Source organism: Carassius gibelio, chromosome B21 (assembly GCF_023724105.1).
Source record: "Carassius gibelio isolate Cgi1373 ecotype wild population from Czech Republic chromosome B21, carGib1.2-hapl.c, whole genome shotgun sequence".
Classification (NCBI taxonomy): domain Eukaryota; kingdom Metazoa; phylum Chordata; class Actinopteri; order Cypriniformes; family Cyprinidae; genus Carassius; species Carassius gibelio.
The window spans coordinates 533,376-556,156 of NC_068416.1; the positions used below are offsets into that span (position 1 = coordinate 533,376).

General features: G+C 42.2%; 1 protein-coding gene across 6 annotated transcripts in view; it reads right to left on the minus strand.

The window, feature by feature from the left end:
- Positions 1–22,781, minus strand: part of sgcd (sarcoglycan, delta (dystrophin-associated glycoprotein)) — a 469,726-nt gene that overhangs the window by 151,047 nt on the left and 295,898 nt on the right. The window contains exon 1 of one of the 6 annotated variants that reach the window (XM_052588193.1): positions 173–231. The exons of the other annotated variants lie outside the window; for them this stretch is intronic. The gene's annotated coding sequence lies outside the window, so the exon portion shown is untranslated. Of the gene's footprint in view, positions 1–172; positions 232–22,781 lie in introns of those variants that run through there. 6 annotated transcript variants of the gene reach the window in all.

Genomic DNA, 22,781 nt, shown 5'->3' on the forward strand with positions numbered 1-22,781 from the left:
ATTACATATAAAGTCAATGAAAAGACGTGATCAGACTATGGATAAGACGCGTCCTCGCACGGGTCTAGAGACGCGATGCCCCTCATTTGGTGTGTATGCCCCATAATACTAATTTTGTTGTTTGTTATAATAGCATACGTTTTCTGTAAAGATATGAATCAAAACAACTCACCTGTTGAGTAAAACACAAGCGAGATCGGTATCTCTTTCTAGTTGTCAGGAAGTTTGTCAGGAAGCTCTCTCCATCTAGAAAATGCAACACCAATATTGATCCTCGCTCTTTCTCTCCTTTTGTCCCGGTAAACAGTAATTATGTTCCATAAATAAGTGACAAAATCCACCATAAAACGTGCAAGAAGAAGTAAATAAGGAACTGCTTAAAGCAAGCTAGTGGTAGACACTACTTCCATATTTGTCCACGACACTGTTGTCATGTGGTTTCTACGTCAGTAAAGGCCGTAACAAAGGGTAATTAATGTCATTGACAGGCGACTGCACTGCCCCGTGTCACTGTTTAGAATGGGAATTTTCTCATGATTTACAAGTAGTTGAAAACATTAGAGATATTGTTAGTAATCAGCTGGACAAAATATATAACACTAGCCTAGTGGTTTTTGGATATTTTACTGCAAATATCTTACAAATTGTACCTTTAAAACAAATATAATTTTCATTATAACCCAGAAGTTACGATACACGAAAGATTAATTAATTCTGTATATGCACATTGTCTCGAATGCTGCTCTCAGCGCGTGCTTTGAATGAGGGTGCGCAAGCTCCGAACATGCGTGAATTGTTTAAAATGCTGGAATCTGCAAGATTTAGAAACAAGTGCAAACAATCAAGCACGATCCGTTCAAGTGAGTGAACAATGCGAATCAAGTTAGAAATTTTCCATCACTATTCAAGATAGCCTGTCGGGCAGGACGGTGATATATTTTGGAGCCCAACTGGAAACGCAATAGCCCTGGGATGTCGGGCAGGCGATTTTACAAGCCCTTCACCTCAGATCTATCCAGTTTGTGAACCATTGGTTTCCACACTAGTTTCGTTCAACAAAATAAATAATTATTTTTAAAGATTGACTCAAAAGAATCATCTTTTCACAAATTGGATCATGAACTTGTATTACCGAGCCAAAGATGATCTGTTATTGAACATTTAGAATGAATAAAGGACTTCAAGTTCATCTGTAAATCACATAAAGCTATTGTTTGAGTTTATAAACTTCTATTTAATGCATGGTTCATGTGGATCTGTTAACTGAATGCAAAGTGTGAGTTCTAGGAGAATGTTTGTGTCGTAATGAGCATTTATCGCTCACTAGGAGCTGCTAGATTAACAGCTGCTGCACGCAGGTTTTTTTTTTCAGCGGACACTCAGTTGCCCTATTGGTTAAAATCCGCAAACTGTTTACTTAAATATTAAATTAATAAATGACATCAAAACAGGGGCGGATGCGTTATGATGTGGTGGGCTGCTGTGGGCCAGATCCAGTGTTGTGTGTAACGCGTTACAGTAACGTAACTACTTTTTCGGGTAAAAAGTAGTGTAATGCGCTACTACTGAAAATTTGGTAACGAAACATAGTTCATTTTTAAATTCGGCGAAACGTTACTTTTCCCATGGTTAGATTTGACAGCGACACTGCCATCTGCGCGCTTGCGCAATAGTTACAAGCTCCACACAGTACGTGACAGAGGCTGGTAGCAGTCTGCAAAGCAATCATGGCAAGTGAGAAGCAGCCGACGCTAACTTTTGAGGGATGGAGGTATTCCCACTACTTCAAACTCGTTGAAACTTAGGCCCTGGAGACCCTGATGTCAAGGACGCTCGCACTCCAAAATGGACTTTCAAGGATGACAGCTGACCTACCGGGTGTAATTGTACAGGTAAGCCAATTCTTAATAGTCTATCTGAAAGTTAGCTACAGGCCTATATGTGTTGTAGCCTAGTATGTGTAAATAAAATAAATAAAAAAATGTATTTCATGTATGTTGATTATATGAAAAGTGTAAAGCATGAGTAAGATCATAATTTTGCGCAATATATCGGGAGACAAATGGAGTGGGCAGACATGATTTTGACCACTTTATTAAGTTTGTTTTTGTACAAAGCCTTTCTTTAAAACGAAGGCTAAAGTAGGCTAAATATAGCATGCAATATAATCATCATGGCGTGAACTGGAGTCTCAGATAAACTCAGATAAGCTACTTGCCTCACAGACCTGAGAAATATATAGAAAGCTTGAAATGTGTACTTTTAAACAAAATATATATTTTTTCTTAAAATCTCTCTTTTTTGTCTCCTACTATTGTTTTTCTACCTTGATAGAGTGAGTCGTATGTCTGAAAACTAAGCTTATGTCTTCAATATCATTTTGTCCTAGGCTATTAAGACGCGATTCGCACCGGTGTTGGAGAGCAGGGAAGCTTTATTGGCTGCCTTGACGTTGCCGAAATTTAAAGTTCGGTGGAAAGGGGGAGCGGAGCGGAGAGAAGCGGCGCGTGCGCTCCTCATCGCGGAGTGTCGCACTCTACCCCATGATGCAGAGCCGGCTGAGAATAAAAACAGAGAAGTTGCTGCACACAGCAGCGCCAATGAAAATGACTTTTTTTCTTTTGGTGAGGAGGAGGAAGACGCAATGGCCTTTAGTGCAGACTCAGAGGTACTTGAGTACATGAGATCAGGCTCAGAGTTAGAAGTTCTCAACCGTTTCCCCCGAGTGAAAGCTGTGTTCATGAAATACAACACTGCCACACCATCCAGTCCACCGGTGGAAAGGCTGTTCAGCCTGGGGGGCCTTGTGCTTACCCCCAGAAGAAACAGACTTTCAGATAAACGTTTTGAAAGACTGCTCCTGATGAGGTGAGCAATTAAAGACAGGATAAAATTATTTGGATGACCTATCCCTTTAATTCAGTTACTTGTCTCTTGTCTGGCCATTAGTTTCTCTGAAGCTTGGCAAGCATGCAATTTAAGCAAAATAACCAGAAATATCCTCCACAATGTGGTCGCTATTTACATCTTCGACCATACAGGTTCATCTCAATAAATTAGAATGTTGTGGAAAAGTTTTTATCCTTTTTTTTTTATAAGCTTTTATTTCAGTAATTCAACTAAAATAGTGAAATTTGTGTATTAAATAAATTTAGTTATTTTAATTGTGATGATTTTGGCTAACATTTAACTAAAACACAACAATTCATTATCTCAACAAATTAGAATACTTCATAAGACCAAAAAAATAAATACAAATAAAAATAATACTTGGTAGAGGCTCCTTTTGCTTTAATTACTGCCTCAATTCGGTGTGGCATGGAGATGATCAATTTGTGGCACTGCTGAGGTGGTATGGAAGCCCAGGTTTCTTTGACAATGACCTTCAGCTCATATTCAATTTTTGGTCTCTTGTTTCTCGTTTCCTCTTGACAATAGCGTGTGGGAAGGTGCCAAATCCTGCTGGAAAATTAAATCAGCGTCTTCAAAAAGCTGGTCAGCAGAAGGATCATGAAGCTCTCCAAAATGTATTTGTAAACAGGTGCAGTGACAAAAAACACAATGGACCAACACCAGCAGATGACATTGCACCCCAAATCATCGCAGACTGTGGAAGCTTAACACTGGACTTCAAGCAACTTGGGCTATGAGCTTCTCCACCCTTTCCTTCTGACTCTAGGACCTTGGTTTACAAATGCAATACAAAACTTGCTCTCATCTGAAAAGAAGACTTTGGACCATTGGGCAACAGTCCAGTTCTTCTTCTCCTTAGCCCAGGTAAGATGCCTCTGAAGTTGTCTGTGGTTCAGCAAATTCTTTGACATGTCTGTGTGTGGTGTCTCTTGATGTCTTGACCCTATTCTCAGTCCATTCCTTGTGAAGTTCACTCAAATTCTTGAAACGATTTTGCTTGACAATCCTCATAAAGCTTTGGTTCTCTCGGTTGGTTGTGCATCTTTTTCTTCCACAATTTTTCCTCAGGGCTGCTGTTGGCCAAATGGGTGCCCTAAGCAGGATTGTATTGTTGTGCCCCCATTCCTCAAATATGATGATGGAAAAAAAAAACGACTATAGGGATGAAAATTTAACGTTAATAAAATAAAAAACTAAATGAATACATTTTTATTATCTACAAATTACAATTGTAGCTCTTTACATTTACCTATGGCTATACCTTTATTATTTTATAGTCTCAAGCATTCAGAAATCATGAAAAAGGAAATTAAGTAGTTTTACTATGATAAAACCATTATTTATTTTTGTAAGTGTTGAGATATCCATGTTTTTTGTTGAAGAAATCATAAAGGCTGTGTCATCTATAGCAAAAGGTGTCCAAAAATGTAAGATTAAGGAAATATTTGTTTTGTCAGTATAGCCTATACAAGGATTTGATTGTCCTGTAGGTGTAGCAGCAGCAATTACATAGCATTTGGCTCCCTTTTCAGGCATTTGTAATAACATGTAAATAAATTGTTTGTTTTGTATTTAATGCTGTCCAACGGGAGTTGGTGCCCTACGCATACTGTGTACTCTGTGTATAGGGAGCAGCGGTACTGTTTTAACTTCCACTCAACTTTCTATTAACATGCTTGGAAACAGCACTCTGTGAACAGCTAGCTTCTTTGGCTTCTTTTGTAAAATGTTAGCCAAAATCATCACAATTAAAATAACCAAAGACTTCAACTAATTCATTCTGTGTGCACTGAATTTATTTAATACATGAGTTTCACAATTTGAGTTGAATTACTGAAATAAATGAACTTTTCCATGACATTCTAATTTATTGAGATAGACCTGTAAACACTTGCATTACCAAGGCAACTACTAACATGTTCTTTTCTCAAGCTCTTTTATCGGCCCCACAAAGGAAAATGAAACCATATTCATGCAGACCGGCCTGGATTGGCACGGGATGATGGGATGGTAATCAACAAGAACTGTTCTTCCTCACAATGGAAAAGAGGCTAAAGATATTTGAAGATGTAAAGAAAATTGTCAAACTCTGCAATTACAATTTACAGGATTGTTAACCTCAACATGAACAAACACTCCATACACTTATTCTCACATAGCTCTCACTGTGAAATTAAAATGTTACAGTAGGCTGTTTGGCCTCCTCATTTCCATTTAGCTCCCAAACAATTTATTACTTTTGTCAGGGGACTAAAATCTGTTACATTTCCCTTTTGCTCCCACACCTGAACATTTCAAGGCCCAGCTGAGTGGGATGTTTTATTTATTTTGTGGCCATGCTGCAAAAAACAAACAAACACAAAAGCTTGTAATGAAAAAGCACTAAAACCACCAATCCTGTGCCTGAGCTCTTCAGATGCAAATGGACCTAATTAACTCTGAATAAAGTCAACAATCTTCTTGAAAGAACAATTGTTTGGTAAGCTTTTTCTATCTCTCTGTATTTTTCTCTTTCAGGCAAACTGAAAATGTGAAAATTGACAGAAGCTAATCGGGCTCTATTGAAAGTGCTGTGTTTGCCTCTGCCTCTAAAACTAATACTAAGCAACTTCCTCTAGGGAAGTGGACACTGTGTTTGTAACACAGGAAAATAGCTGTAATGACAGAAAAATTAAGGTAACACTTTACAAATTTTGTTTACAAATGTAAATAATAAATTGTTCTATAGTATAGGAAACTTTCCATAAAAAATGTATAAAAGCTTAAAAAATATATACCTACTTGTGAATTATCCAGAGGCGGACAGTATTGAAGTATTTTCCAAAGTATCTATAGTTTATCAGAGTGTTTTTCTTTGGAAAACTTTACTTCACTTCATTCCAAAGTATAATGTCATGCATTTTACTGCACTTCATTTCATAAATAAAAGTTGTTTGTTTTACCTTTAATACTTAAAAGTTAGTACTATCTTGTACTCAAGTAAGAAATGCAAAGTGGTGCAGTAAAAAGTAAAATATTATGTTTTGGAATTTTGTGAAGTAAAGTTTTATAAAGAAAAACACTGCAGAGTAAAAATACTTCATTTCTGTCTGCCTCTGCAAATAACCTCAAGTGCTATTTTGACTGACATTGTTGCCTCTATTTCACCGTTTTTGGGCTGTACAAATTGGAACAATGCTGTTACATTCTCATCCTCATCCTCATTGGTCATCTGCTTAAGACCAATAAAGTTGAGCCAGCCTCTTTCTGACTTAGGAGTCCAAAGCACCCATCAATCACATCTTGGTTAGAGGCTCTGTTTTTAAGCAGCACCTTAGAAACACTACTTGCTAATGGGATGAGAGGGTAAAAGCAGGATCTCCAGAGCAACTACAGCCCTGAAAGGATTGCAATCTGTGGGCTCCACAAAAAAAATGGGCTCCACATCTCTCCATCAGAGCAACACACTGTGGCACTGGTAAAGCTGGCCTGGTTTTAACTCCTTGAAGTTTATGCTGACATCAGTGTTAAAATGTGTTGTATCAGGCACATACTGGAACAGAACAAAGCAGTTCCCTATCTGTCGGTCACTACGAGTTATGTCGAACGACATATGGTTCCTCACTTGGGAGGCCAATCATCTCTGAGTTTAAGAGAAAACGCCAATGAAAATTGGCTAGTGGATTTAACATACCTGAGCCACTCCTCGTGCCAACAGGTGCATCCACTCATTTGATTTTTGCTTCAAAGCCGAGTGGTTGTATGAAAGCTGTTATACTCCACTTTTTTTCCATTCATCTGCTGTGTCGGGAAGCTGTTCTGGTTGGCGGTACGTCGCAAACAGCGGTGTCCCTTTCAGCGATTCCCCTAAGAGAGCAGATTTCCCAAAAGAGCAAATCACGGACGATTCGCGTCTTTTTAAAGACGCCGTTTTGTCCGCGTCTTTCTGGATGCGGTCATTTCCTGTTCTCTGATAATGGCCACGATCGTTGTCTTCCATGTCTGGGCATTCAGCATGCTGAAGGCGCGTTCTCGGATGGTTCATGCACGCACTGCGTGTGTGACCATGGCAACGCTGCGATCGCGTCTCTCCTTTCTTAAAGGGAAAGGAGCAGACCCCTCTGTCACTACCCATTCCGGTTTCTCTGTCACGAGCAGAGGAACGCCGGCTAGTGCTCTGGGAGATTTGAAGGTGACAGTGAGAGCTTCTCCGCTGGGCCACGCCCCACGGACCCCTTCCACAGTGTTTGTCCTGTGCGGCTGCTGGGTGATTTTGCCTGGCTGTCTTAATGCAGTCCCAACGGGTCATTCAGTTTGCCGCCGGGGATCAGATGTCAATTGCAGCATCGAGGATGTGCTGTTGACCTCTGTGGATGAAGATTCGGGGGGGGCTGCCCCCCTCAGGTGTTGTCGCCACTGCCGAATTGGACCCAGAGTTGACAGCCGTGCTTGCTTGGGCAGCTGTGAGCATCAGGATGGAGGTGAATGCACCGCCCAGCCCCTGAGTGCTCATGGCTGTTTGATTGGTTCTCGGTGTAGAGCGCGACTCATGGATGTGCATGGGGAAGTGATGTAGTCGTGGATGGCCCCTTTTTACGGCCGGAAGCAGCTCATTTCATTCCTCCGTCATCACTACACTTGACGCCACCACTGGGATTAATAGTCCGCGCCTCTCACCCAAGGCCTGTAAGCTGTCGGCCGCGCTCGCTACCAAGGCTTACAGTGCTGCGGGCCAAGCTGCCTCTGCTTTGCATGCCATGGCTGTCCTGCAAACTCCAAGCCAAGGCTTTAACAAATGCACAAGGGTAGAACAAAACCGAGGTTGATGCAGGAACTGCGCACGGTGACTGACTTCGCCTTAAGGGTGATGAAGGTCACGGCGCGGTCCCTCGGGAAGGCGATGTCCATGCTGGTGGTCCAGGAGCGCCATCTCTGGCTGACCCTGGCCGAGATGAGAGACGTCGACAAAGCCCGCTTTCTCAATGCTCCCGTCTCCCAGTCAGGCCTGTTCAGCGACACGGTCGAGGACTTTGCCCAGCAGTTCTCGGTGGTGCAAAAGCAGACTGAGGCCATCCAGCACATCTTGCCCCGATGTGATCCTTCGGTTGCCACCATTCCATCGTGGGCAGCACCTCAGCCTGCTCGTCGCCGTGGGCGCCCCCCTGCGTCCTCCACACCAGCTCTCTCCTCGTGCAGGAGAGCGGCGCCCCCCGTGTCACTCCCGGCTGCGGAGTCCTCTAAAAAGATGACTAAGCAGCCCTGACACGGGCAACTCAGAGATGTGGGGGACTGCTCTTCAGGAGCTGGCGGAGACAGCACCACTCCTTCCCCCGGAGGAGGGCCGGGTGGAGAATCTTCAGTTTTTGTTTCTTTCTGTTCCGCCACTGGTCCAATGGCCGGCGGCACCCAGTTTGTCAAAAAAAGAGCAATCTCCCTTTCCTCCAAGTTGCAAGGCTCGTGGGTTGATGATGAACGACGCACTGCCTCCTCATTCTCACCCACGACGCCCCCTTTCGCCAATGGTCAAGAGGTCGCGGTTCAGAGCCTCTCCACGCATCTCCGGCCAGTTCCTCCGGGAACATGAGGAGTGTGGCTGTGATGACTTGGAACGCGATGCCTTCTGGGCCATCCAACACAACTCCCCATCGCTGCACCACTGCGGGTATGTCGACTGTCCCTTTGGTGCCACTTGTATGGAGTATGGGAGCGTGGCTTGTGCAGCCCAACCCGTCACGCTGGCTCATTCGGTTACGCGATTCAGTTCGCCTGGCCACTTCCCAAGTTCAATGGCATCCTCGAGATTTCGGTGACAGTCCGGGACGTATCTGTCTTGCGCGAGGTGATTGCTGTCCTGCTGGCGAAGGATGCAATCGATCCGGTCCCTCCAGCCGAGATGAGGACGGGGTTTTACAGCCCTTACTTCATCGTACCCAAGAAAAGCGGTGGCCTTCGGCCTATCCTGGATCTGCGAGTCCTGAATCGGGCCCTGCACAAGCTCCCGTTCAAGATGCTGACGCAGAAACGCATTCTGAAATGCGTTCAGCCCCAGGACTGGTTTGCAGCGATCGACCTGAAAGACTCGTACTTTCATATCTCGATCCTCCCTTGCCACAGACCATTTCTGCGAGTTGCATTCGAGGGCCAGGCATGGCAGTACAAGGTCCTCCCCTTCGGGCTCTCCCTGTCCCCCCGTGTCTTCACGAAGCTCGCGGAGGGCGCCCTTGCCCCACTCTGGGAAGTGGGCGTCAGGATCCTCAACTATCTCGATGACTGGCTCATTATGGCCTGGTCCCGAGAACAGTTGTGCGATCACAGGGACTCCAGCACCTCAGTCAGTTGGGGCTTCATGTCAACCGAGAGAAGAGCAAGCTCTCCCCTGTGCAGAGAATCTCTTATCTCGGAATGGAGTTAGACTCAGTGAGTATGATGGCACGGCTCACCAGCGAGCGTGCCCAGTCAGTGCTGAACTGCCTGAGTTTCTTCAGAGGCAGGACAGTGGTACCACTGAAACACTTTCAGAGGCTCCTGGGGCATATGGCATCCGCAGCAGCAGTCACGCCACTCAGGTTGCTCCATATGAGGCCACTTCAGCACTGGTTGCACTCCCGAGTCCCGAGATGGGCATGGCGCCACGGTACAAATCGTGTCAGCATCACACCGTTGTGTCGCCGCCTATTCAGCCCCTGGTCGGACCTTGCCTTTCTACGGGTCTGCGTGCCCTTATAACAAGTGTCCCGGTATGTTGTTGTCAAAACAGATGCCTCCAACACGGGCTGGGACCATTTGGCACCCGCGTCCAGATCTTTGGAACCTCCACGTTTGGCTTCTGGTCGGGACACGGCAGACCTAAGTGATCTGCCACCAGCGGACACTATAACTCAGGCTAGAGCCCCCTCTACGAAGCAGGCCTATGCTCTGAACTGGAGTCTGTTCACGAATTGGTGTTCTTCTCACCGAGAAGACTCCTGGAGATGCCCGGTCAGAGTCGTGCTTTCTTTCCTGCAAGAAAGGTTGTAGCGTGGGATGTCACCCTCCACCCTGAAAGTGTATGTGGCTGCCATTGCACCCCATCATGATGCAGTGGACGGCCGGTCCCTGGGGAGGCATGACCTGATGGTTAGGTTCCTGGATTCGCTGGATTCAGTCGAGCTTAAGTTCCTGTCTCTCAAGACAGCGATCCTGATCGTGCTCACTTCCATCAAGAGGGTCGGGGACCTCCAAGCATTTTTGGTAAGTGAAGAGTGCCTTGCTGGGTGTCATACTTGCTGCGCCATTCCCCCTAACACAGGGATGCGAGCACCTTTCTTCTCCCAGTAGAGTTCCCCGGTTGGCGCACCCTGGTTGAGCATCCTCCAGCACCATTGGCAGTCAGACTTGGCGGAGCAGTCTGTCGCCAGGCCCAGTACTGGTGTTAGCATGCCCGGAGTTCCGGTCAGCCCCTGTACTGGGCTATGTGTTTATATGGCTTGATTACCTACTGGTAATCCCATATGTGTATTCTTCCACGGTAAGGTTTCCCTCTTGGCAAACCCGTGTCTTCCCTTGACAGACCCGCTCTGTCAGTCTCTTCTGGCAGTTGTTCCATCCCTACTCTAAGGTAGGACCTGCCTCTAAGGAGACTCATTCCATATGTAGTACTGCCCCCCGGGCCAGTCCATATCAGCATCTCCACATGTCACCTCCATACGGGTAGGATGTGGTCTCCGTAGCGACCTTTTGCTAAGGCTCGCTTCCCCATCGTCTTGCCAAGCTGTAAGAATAAATACGGAAGATTTGAAGCAATCTTTCTCCGAAGGTTGAAATCCCTTCCACTAACTTTGTGTGGCCGGACCAGCAGCATGGCCTTCTCCAGCAGCTATGTACTCTCCCTTTAGTACCAGGTCAGTGAATTTGCGCTGGGGCTTTGGGAAGGTTACGACCTTAAGCGAAGCTTTTATGGCACGCCAGGGCTTGTCGACAATTGCAGAGTCACAGGGTTGTGACGGTGTTCAGGTTGTGGCGTTTTCCATAGGACCCCATATGTCGTTCGACATAACTCGTAGTGAGCGACAGATAGGGAATGTCTCAGTTACGTATGTAACCCTCCTTCCCTGATGGAGGGAACGGAGACGTTATGTTCCCATGCCACAACCTTGAACCGCTCGCTGTTGCCGGGACACGTTCTCGGCTCCTCAGCGTAAAACCTAATGAGTGGATGCACCTGTCGCCCTATTTATACCCGTTGGCACGGGGAGTGCTCAGGTATGTTAAATCCACGAGCCAATTTTCATTGCCGTTTTCTCTTAAACTCAGAGATGATTGGCCTCCCAAGTGAGACCCCATATGCCGTTCCTTCCATCAGGGAACGAGGTTTACGCACATAACTGAGACGTTCTGGCATTATGCTTTTTTAAAGAGGATTCCAAGCAAGCAAGTTATTTTCTTACATTCGTATATGAGATTTCATATTGCTGTGTCCACTACATTCATTACTTCCATAGTTTTTACCTATATCATGGCTTTAGTAGAACCCATAACATATGAATTTACTAAATAAGTTTCAAAAAGCTAGTATCTGCTGTTAAAGGTTCAACCATTGTGTCTAGAGTGTTTATGCACAGCAGTGTAATATTTGCAGTGTTAAAAGGTATTAATTCCCAAAGATTTGACTTAACAATCTACAGTGTTAAAGGGGGGGTGAAATGCTCATTTTCACTCAATATCCTGTTAATCTTGAGTACCTATAGAGTAGTACTGCATCCTTCATAACTAGAGCTGTAGTCAAGTCCGGCCTTGTCGAGTCCAAGTCAGGACTAGTCGAGACCGAGTCAAAACCGAGTCCAAAGAGGTTCGAGTCCAAGTCAAGTCCAAGTCCAAAAGTTTCGAGTCCAAGTCCAAGACCGAGTCCAAATGAAAGAAAAAAGGGTCCTCTTCAAGACCACATACTTAACTACTGATAATGTTTGTGATGCGAGAGAAAGCATATCTCCTATTCTAAGAAAATCATTTTACATTATTATTTGTAATGATCAAAAAGCATGTGCAAAGTAACAACTCTGTAGGACAGGGGTCTCCAAACTACATCCTGGATGGCCAATGTCCTGAAAAGTTTAGCTCCAACTGGCCTTAAAACACCTGGAAGATTAGTGTGTCTAGTAAGAGCTTGATTAGGTTCAAGTGTGTATAATTAGGGTTAAAGCTAACAGGGGCGTTAAACAAGATCCTGGGTCCTATGCATAGACAGTCCTGATGGGCCCCATGACCCCCACCCATGAAAATATCCAGGTAAAAAATATATATTTCAGATTTATACTTTTCAAGGGCCCTCTCTTCCTTTGGGGCCTTGCTACTGGTTTTACCCCCAGTCCGACCCTGGGAGCTAAACTTGGATAAACAAAGTTTGGAACTGTAAGGTCAAATAATTTTTATGTACTTTATTTTTTGTTGACATTATATCTGTGGTCAAAAATGTATATGACTATGCCTAATTGGCACAGTGCACAGACACACGCAAAGCTCGGGATATGATAAATGCGCGCAGCAAGGCTAGAATGGATACGTTTGGCTCTACTGGGCATGCGCACATAAATACAGCGGAATTTTTGTCATACTGCTCTAGGGCTTGCATAGACTAGTCGAGCTCTGTCAGAAACAATCGACTACTCCAGCATGCATTAACCATAATGCATACAAAGTGTTTGCAAGTGCGACGTGAATTTTAGAATTACAATATTGCGGAGCTGTTACTATATGACCTTATCTATGTTGCATGTAAAAATAAAATATGTAATGTAATAATTAGGGTTGTGCCTGAAGCCGAATACCTTATTCGGAATGGCACGGATAATGGCTTAAAAAACGAATAACGCTCAAGGAATAATTCTGCCTGAATACTCGGCTGAAGCTGACACAGTCTGGTGTTTGCTAGATAACAGGTGATCCAGGGCATCAGCGCCAGAAGTGAATGAATGTAAACTTTATGAGTGAAAAGAGAGCAAATCAAACACCGCATTGTTGTCGCCTCTCTGTTTATCTCTCAGAAATCAGAGCGTTGCAAGAGGAATTTTACCTATAATAATACATCATAGCTACACGTTATATTATTTGTATATATTTAAAAGGCAAATATTGAAAGCTTAGGCTACCATGATACGAATGAATGGAATAAGCACATCGCGCTCACCAATCAAACAGCTGCGCTGCGCATCTCAGTCTCTCAAAAACCAAATCAGTTCTCTCTCAAGAGTAGGCTAATGATCAGCTTAGATACGGATACATTGTCTACTTTTCCTACATGTTTGCATCTTTACCTTTTGCTGGTTTGCGCGGAACACACACATCTGTTTAGTGAAGTTCATTAACATTAAGACTCGCTCAAAGTGTTCTGCGTAATGAGAATGTGTGCATTGAATAGATTCAGTCGTGTTCAAATGATCACTAAACGTTTGTCATGACATCTCTCTGCTTGCATGATAAATATTATTTTAGAAATTAATAATTATTTCAGTTTAACACGACATACTTGTTCAGTGATAACTACGAAAAAATATATAAAAAGTCATAACAGTCTTATCAAGTAACTGTACGATGTTGTATCCAAATGCAGATAGGAAAAATTTTGTGATTGTTACAGATACAAATACTGGCTGTTACATGAAAATGTAAATATTTAATGTCATAATTATAAAGTTTTTAAAATTTACATATGTAATTGTTGCATAAGGCTATACATTAATACGCGTTTATTGATAAAAAAAAAAAAAAAGTCTATCTAGGTGTAGACGTAAATAAAACACAATCTAACAGGTAGAAAATTAAATTAGAAACATCTAAACTTTTCAGGTCGCAGTAAGTGCACCACTGGTCATGCACATCCTTTCCCGGAACAATACTGAAAGCTAAGGCAAGATGGAGAAACAGATGATCATAGTTGTACAAGGATAGCCATTTTTTAAACGAATCTATTAGCAGAGCTACTGCAAGTGATTTTAAGTGCAAGTGCTTGAATTCCATTTATTCTTTGCTGAAACTTCTGCGTCATCATGGAGAGCGGGTCATGGTTGCCCAGCAACAGCAGACGCCACTGGAGCGCAAGCGCAGGCTACAGAGTGCTTTGGAAAAAAGGAGAGCGGCGCACCTACCGTTTTCCACACGTTTTCAGTCGCGACATCATGCAAATGTGGTTTTGTTTTGAAGGAGAAATTTTTTATTTAATTTTTTTGCCACACTCGGTCGAGACCAAGTAGAAGACTTGGCGAGTCCAATGGCCAAGTCCGAGACAAGTCCGAGTGCAAATTCAACGAGTCCGAGACGACAGAAAAATGTCTCGAGTCCGGACTCGAGTCCAAGACCGGACTCGAGTACTACAGCCCTATTCATAACTCCAAAAAGTCTTTAGTTTTATTATATTCATAAGAGAAAGATAGTCTGTACCGATTTTTCCCGGAAAAACACGAGCGCCTAGAGGCGTGACGTGTGGGCGGAGCTAAAGAATCACGAGCGCCAGTAGGCTTTTGCGTCGAGAGCATTTGGAAGCTGTGTCATTACCCAGAGCCGTTGAAAAACATATTTAACGGCTCTGACATTGCCTTGAGGAAAAAACCATCATCCAAAATAAACCATGGCTAACAGTCAGATTGAGCCGTTTATTTATGATCCAGAATCAGATCCCGAGGCTGAAACTGAACGAGAGCAGCAGCAGCAACGACTCGCTCCGAGCAGGTCTCGAACCCGGGTCTCTGGCATGGGAGGGGACGCACTAACAAGGAGGCAGAGATATTTTAAGCAGTTTTACTCACCGCCTGCGGTTCCAGCACACGATCGTGACCCTTTTTCGTTGGGATTGCATCATCCTTAAGAAATCCGTCGTCAAACTGGCCCTTGTTTGTAAAACAAGCATCTTCGAAATGCAGGGAACAAACACAAACACTTGCACAACTCCGTTGATGCTCTGTAAAAATAAACTCCGTCCACTGGTCCCTTAATGCTGTTTTTTCTTTGGTAATCTGTGCAGGGTTGTCTTGCCCTGGCAACCAAAAACACTCCTCCTTTTGTGACATTTCGCGACGCTCTCGCTCTGATCAGTGATTGTCTGTGCACAGCCTCTCTCTTCTCTGCAATGCGGGAGCGTGCGCTCTTCCGGGAGAAGTGCCCTCAGGACCCATATAAGGAAATTCCGCTCCATCTAACGTCACACAGAGCCATACTTGAAAAAAACTTTCCGAAACTTGTGACAAACCGGAAGGAGTATTTTTTGGAACAGAAATACTCCTTCAAACGTACAACTTAATTTTTGAAACTTTGTCCATGTTTAGCATGGGAATCCAACTCTTTAACAGTGTAAAAAACTCAGTATGCATGAAATAGCATTTCACCCCCCCCCCCCTTTAAACAGTACTCATGTTCAGTTTTGTTATATGGTGTAATTTAACTTTTACCCTAAAAGTGCAAAACAAAAAAATAACTTTTTATTGTGTTGGATTCCTTTTTCCCTAGATTAAGTTAGTTTTTATTTTATTTATTTTTTTTTTTTTTTACTGGGAGAACAGTACTATAAAGGAATAGGGGGACACATGCAGGTATTGGAAGTGCATTGGAAGACAACACATTCTCACTCCTAACTCTTCACATATTGACGTTTGGTCAGGACCAAGCCAGGACCATTTGGTGTCACTTTTTGATGCACAGACATTTTTCATTGTGCAGGGTCCTCCATTGCTTTCAATAAGAAACCCTTGGTGTCAGTATGCTGATACAAAAGGCACTTGGAATTTTATTGTCATGATTAAATTATATATTGGGTAATAATACTGCCATCATTACATATATGTTGGGGTGTGATTTTTCAGTGTAAACAGTCACAACAATTTTATTTACATAGTATTTAAACATTTATGAGCACATAATCCAACCACTGCCCCTAAACAATTTGTCAATAAAACACAAGATATAACACTAAGATAAAGCTACAGTCATAAAAAAAAAAAACATAATAATAATAATAATAATCCAAGTCTTCTGAGGCAAAACAATTTATTTGTGAGAGAAATAGATGGCAGCCAAATCACCCTGTAGCCCAAGACCAACTGATGCTAAGAAGGGTCGAGCCTGGTCAGTACCTGGATGGGAGAACTCATGGGAAAATGTCTCATGAGTTCTCAACTAGGTGTTTAGAATGTCTCAACTAGGTTGTCGCTGGAAGAGGTGTTAGTGAATCCAGCAGGGTGCTTACCCTGCAGTCTCTGTGGGTCCTAGCACCCCAGTGTAGTGATGTGAAAACTGTAAACAAGCACCGTCCTTCGGATGAGACATTAAAGCCGAATTCCTGACTCTCTGTGGTCACTAAAAACCCAGGATGTCTTTCGAAAAGAGTAGAGGTGTGATAGTATCCTGGCCAAATTCACCCATTGGCCTCTGATCATCACGACCTCCTAACAATCCCCAAATCTACTGATTGGCTTCATCACTCTGTCTCATCTCCACCAATAAGCTGGTGTTCTGGTGCACTATGGCTGCCATCTCATCATCCAGGTGGATACCGCACAATTATGGTGGATGAGGTGATACCCCCTTTCATGTAAAGCACTTTGAGTGCTTAGAAAATTGCTATATAAATGTAAGGAATTATTATTAATATTATTAGACACGATCACCGTCTCCATCCGCCGTAAAGCTGAGATCCTGTGTGAAGACAAATAAATAAATGCAGACAGAAGAAGCCTTACATCAGCCTTGGTTGTGAAATGTCATTGGCTCATGTGTGTCTCATGAACGTCTGTGTCACACAACCGGAGTAACCTTTTGAATGAGATGTGAGCGTGTTTACGGAACAGGATCATGTTCAGCAATTAAAACTTTATACTTTACATCACAAAAACATATCGTTGTAAGGACGCGGAGGCGGCGTTAGAATCCATATGCAGTTTAATAACTTCCACAGCAGACAAATCCAAACAGTAGGCAGAGAATCGTAATTGTAGGAGGCAGAGAATCATACACAGATAGGCAGTCCAATCCAAACAACAAGACAGTGGGCAAATCCAAAGACAGATACAGGGAAACCAGGCAGAGATCATACACAAGAAGGCAAACTATGGCAATGGGAAAACCGCTCGGTAAGGCAGACTGGCTGTCAATACTTCACAACGTGACAGTGGTGGCGGCCATGCTTATATATAGCACAAACAGGAAGCAGAGGGAGTGGATCACAGTCAGTACTCGGGAGAGGGCTCCCTCTGCTGGCGTGGCGTTACAATTGTATGGCTTCAGAAGACTTTGAATGCAATAGGACTAGTTTGTAATGATTTTATACTGCTTTTTAATGGTCAGTTTTTTTTCAATTAATAACTGTGAATGTAATTCACATTATTTGCTTCTACATTTTTCAAAAGTGGGTAGGTTTAGGGTAGGGGTGGGGTAAAGCCCTGGACACACCAAGCTGATGATCGGTCGTTTGCCATCGTAAGTGAAAAGTGAGAAAGTGAAAGCTCTAATTGTATGTTCAGTTTAGAAAAAGAGTCAGTGCAGAGAATTAAAGCAAAAGTGATAAAAACTAGCATGTGAATGAAGGCGGTACAGACAGAAGGCTGTGGCTTAGTGGTTAGAGAGTTTGACTGAAGATTGTGGGTCAGAGTCTCGGGTTGGCAATACCATGACTTAGGTGCCCTTGAGCAAGGCACCGAACCCCCAACTGCTCCCAAGGTGCCGCAGCATAAATGGTTTCCCACTGCCCCGGGTGTGTGTTCACTGCTGTATGTGTGCACTTTGGATGGGTTAAATGCAGAGCATGATTCTGAGTATGGGGTCACCATGCTTGGCTGTATGTCACTTCACTTTTTAAAATGTTACGTAATCTTTCCCAATCAATCTAATATGCAAATGTTTTCATAGCAACATGAGCCGCTTAAAATTATTAAAGTTATTAACGTTAATGATATTCAAAATGGTAAGCAAGCGCTGCTTTGTTTATATTTCGTATATATGTGTTTATCTAGAATGTCTTTGTTTCGGTTTCTACTTTTGATTGATGAATATATACTATTAATAGCCGCTGATATGAACAGCTCATTCCTCTCAGGGATGTGCAGAGCACACTTGTTAGTTTGCTGTCGACTGTAGTCTGTGCGGTATGTTCCATGTTTTTGGTCTGAAACTGCCGACGCGAGGCGACAACACTGTCGGCTTTCGTCGCCACTAGTTCTTTGAAGTCGGCTTGGTCCCGGCCTTTAGGTGCTCCAATAAAAGCATACATTTATATAAAATTATATATATATATATATATATATATATATATATATATATATATTTTTTTTTTTTTTTTTAAAGCATGCAAACACAATTAAATTAAAACAAACAACTGAAAAGAATTGAAGACCCTGCACATCAGAAGCAAAAACTAAAAGGATACAACATTGCATTGAAAAGCTGAAGACCTAAAGGGGTACCTTGAACATCAAAAAGAATTACCAGGGGCTCCTGACCAAGCGTCAATATGTGATGAGTTGCACTTTTTTTTTTACATGATTACATATTGGGGACAGTGCTCAAATCTGATTAAATCTGACATCTCATATTTTTCAACTATTTTTATAAAAAAAAAAAAAAAAAAAATTATTAACTGTGAAGCCCCAGTTCAAGTTATTTGTTTGGAAATTGAACTACACTGGTCATATTGTGTTTCTGATTCAGTAAAAAACTGTCTCATAATAGTAATTCATTCATGAATTAGACACTGGTCATTGTTTGTATTTTTCTTCTTTTTTTATTTACAAATAATTGTTAAAATAAAATAAAATCAGCTCATAACATCAATTTTATTTTGTTGTGAATGGAGAAAAAAATAATAACAATAAAAACCTTTAAGAGTAATTTGTTCATTGATAGGTCTGATATGATATGATATCCTGGCTGGTACCTGTTGGTGTCGCTGTTGGACAGTGTTTTCTCTACTTCCTGTTGGCCTTCTGTAGCTAATCATAGCTCCATGTAGCTGTTTTTATTTTATATTTTTTCTCTATAATCTTTCTTACTATCACTGTCTGTTTGTTTGTTTTTTAAATTGTAAAATATAACTTAATTCACACCATATTTCTGATATTACGATTCAATCTTATCAGATTAACTTTGGGATCGTTCACTCTTCCGTGACTGCAGCACACCTGCAAAACGTTAGCACTCGTTAGCTTGTCATTAGCGTTTTCTTTTCTCCTCTCCTCTCCTCTCCTCTCTCACGCTGCAGTTTTCCACAAGTTCATCAAACAACCGCAGTAAGAATATTTAATCAAGCACGGTGAGTAATGGCTTCTCCTACAATTGTTATTTGCACCTCTTGCCACATGTACAGTTTATCTATCTCTGTCGCTGATGAGGGATTCACATGTGATAAATGCAGGGAAACAGTTAGGCTGACAGAGAAGATTTCAGAATTAGAGACACACATCCAAACTTTAATTGAGGACAGTAAGAATGTTAGGGCTCTAGATATGGCTTTGGATGCGTCTAGCTCAGGGATTCCTGTACATTGTCCGGTTCCAGCAGAGCCCCTGCAGCAGGGCAACTGGGTGACGGTGAGGCAGCGTAGTCGTGGGTCAAAACACCGCTCTTCTGTTCCGATCAAAACATTAAACAGGTTCTCCCCACTCAGTGATGCACCCACTGAGAAACCTGATGAAAGTGCTCTAGTTATTGGCGATTCTGTTGTACGGAACGTGAATATAGAGACACCAGCCACCATAGTCAAATGTTTACCGGGAGCCAGAGCGCCTGACATCTTGGCAAATTTAAAAGTGCTGGCTAATGCTAAACGTAAATACAGTAAGATTGTTATTCATGCCGGCGCTAATGATGTTCGACTTCGCCAGTCGGAGATCACTAAAAATAACTTTAAAGAGGTGTGTGAACTTGCAAGCACGATGTCAGACACTGTAATATGCTCTGGTCCCCTCCCTGCTTACCGTGGTGACGAGATGCATAGCAGATTGTCATCACTCAATGGCTGGATGTCTAAGTGGTGCCCACAGAATAACATAGGTTTCATAGACAATTGGACGAGCTTTTGGGGCAGACCTGACCTGTTTAAAAGAGATGGTCTTCATCCCTCCTGGGGTGGCGCCACTCTTCTGTCTAGAAATATGGCAAATAGTCTTAGTGTTTATACTTGACTAACTGGGGCCCAGGTCAGGAAGCAGACAGACTGGCTAAACCGACCGTCTGCTAGCTGCCTCCCGTCACAGAGGTCAGTTAATTCTCAGCACATAGAGACTCTTTCACCTAGATATCACACTATAGAGACTGTGTCTGTTCCCCGAACTAGAAAATACAAAAAACGTCCAAACCAAGTTAAGGTTAACAATTTAATTGAGGTTCAACAAATAAAAAACAAATGCAATATGGATAAACAAATGATAAAGATTGGCTTATTGAATATCAGATCAATTTCTACGAAAACACTTTTTGTAAATAATATGATAACTGATCATAATATAGATGTGCTCTGCTTGACAGAAACCTGGCTAAAACCTGATGATTACATTATTTTAAATGAGTCCACCCCCCAAGATTATTGTTATAAACACGAGCCGCGTCTAAAAGGCAAAGGGGGAGGAGTTGCTTCAATTTATAATAACGTTTTCAGGATTTCTCAGAGGGCAGGCTTCAAGTATAACTCGTTTGAAGTAATGGTGCTTCATATAACATTATCCAGAGAAACCAATTTTAATGATAAATCCCCTGTTATGTTTGTACTGGCTACTGTATACAGGCCACCAGGGCACCATACAGACTTTATTAAAGAGTTTGGTGATTTTACATCTGAGTTAGTTCTGGCTGCAGATAAAGTCTTAATAGTTGGTGATTTTAATATCCATGTCGATAATGAAAAAGATGCATTGGGATCAGCATTTATAGACATTCTGAACTCTATTGGTGTTAGACAACACGTTTCAGGACCTACTCATTGTCGAAATCATACTCTAGATTTAATACTGTCACATGGAATTGATGTTGATAGTGTTGAAATTATTCAGCCAAGTGATGATATCTCAGATCATTATTTAGTTCTGTGTAAACTTCATATAGCCAAAATTGTAAATTCTACTTCTTGTTACAAGTATCGAAGAACCATCACTTCTACCACAAAAGACTGCTTTTTAAGTTATCTTCCTGTTGTATCCGAATTCCTTAGCATATCCAAAACCTCAGAACAACTTGATGATGTAACAGAAACTATGGACTCTCTCTTTTCTAGCACTTTAAATACAGTTGCTCCTTTACGCTTAAGAAAGGTTAAGGAAAACAGTTTGACACCATGGTATAATGAGCATACTCGCACCCTAAAGAGAGCAGCCCGAAAAATGGAGCGCAGCTGGAGGAAAACAAAACAAGAGGTATTTCGTATTGCTTGGCGGGAAAGTAGCATATCCTACAGAAAAGCATTAAAAACTGCTAGATCTGATTACTTTTCTTCTCTTTTAGAAGAAAACAAACATAACCCCAGGTATTTATTCAATACAGTGGCTAAATTAACGAAAAATAAAGCCTCAACAAGTGTTGACATTTCCCAACACCACAGCAGTAATGACTTTATGAACTACTTTACTTCTAAAAATCGATACTATTAGAGATAAAATTGCAACCATTCAGCCGTCAGCTACAGTTTCACATCAGACAGTGCACTATAGACCCCCTGAGGAACAGTTCCACTCATTCTCTACTATAGGAGAGGAAGAATTGTATAAACTTGTTAAATCATCTAAACTTACAACATGTATGTTAGACCCTATACCATCTAAGCTCTTAAAAGAGGTGCTTCCAGAAGTCATAGGTCCTCTTCTGACTATTATTAATTCCTCATTGTCATTAGGATATGTCCCCAAAACCTTCAAACTGGCTGTTATTAAGCCTCTCATAAAAAAGCCACAACTTGACCCCAGAGAACTAGTTAATTATAGACCAATCTCGAATCTCCCTTTTCTGTCCAAGATACTAGAAAAGGTGGTATCCTCACAATTATATTCCTTCTTAGAGAAAAATGGTATATGTGAGGATTTCCAGTCAGGATTTAGACCATATCATAGTACTGAAACTGCTCTCCTTAGAGTTACAAATGATCTGCTCTTATCATCTGATCGTGGGTGTATCTCTCTATTAGTTTTATTGGATCTTAGTGCTGCGTTTGACACAATTGACCACAACATTCTTTTGCATAGACTTGAACACTTTGTTGGCATCAGTGGAAGTGCATTAGCATGGTTTAAATCGTACTTATATGACCGCCATCAGTTCGTAGCAGTGAATGAAGATGTATCATATCGATCACAAGTGCAGTATGGAGTACCTCAAGGCTCAGTTCTAGGGCCGCTACTCTTCACGCTTTATATGTTACCCTTGGGAGATATCATCAGGAAACATGGTGTTAGCTTTCACTGTTATGCTGATGATACGCAGCTCTATATTTCCTCGCAGCCCGGTGAAACACACCAATTTGAAAAACTAATGGAATGCATAGTCGATATAAAAAATTGGATGACGAGTAATTTCTTACTGCTAAATTCAGAAAAAACAGAGGTGTTAATCATAGGGCCTAAAAACTCTACTTGTAATAACCTAGAACACTGTCTAAGACTTGATGGTTGCTCTGTCAATTCTTCGTCATCAGTTAGGAACCTAGGTGTGATACTTGATCGCAATCTTTCCTTAGAAAGCCACGTTTCTAGCATTTGTAAAACTGCATTTTTCCATCTCAAAAATATATCTAAATTACGGCCTATGCTCTCAATGTCAAATGCAGAAATGTTAATCCATGCATTTATGACTTCAAGGTTAGACTATTGTAATGCTTTATTGGGTGGTTGTTCTGCACGCTTGGTAAACAAACTACAGCTAGTCCAAAATGCAGCAGCAAGAGTTCTTAC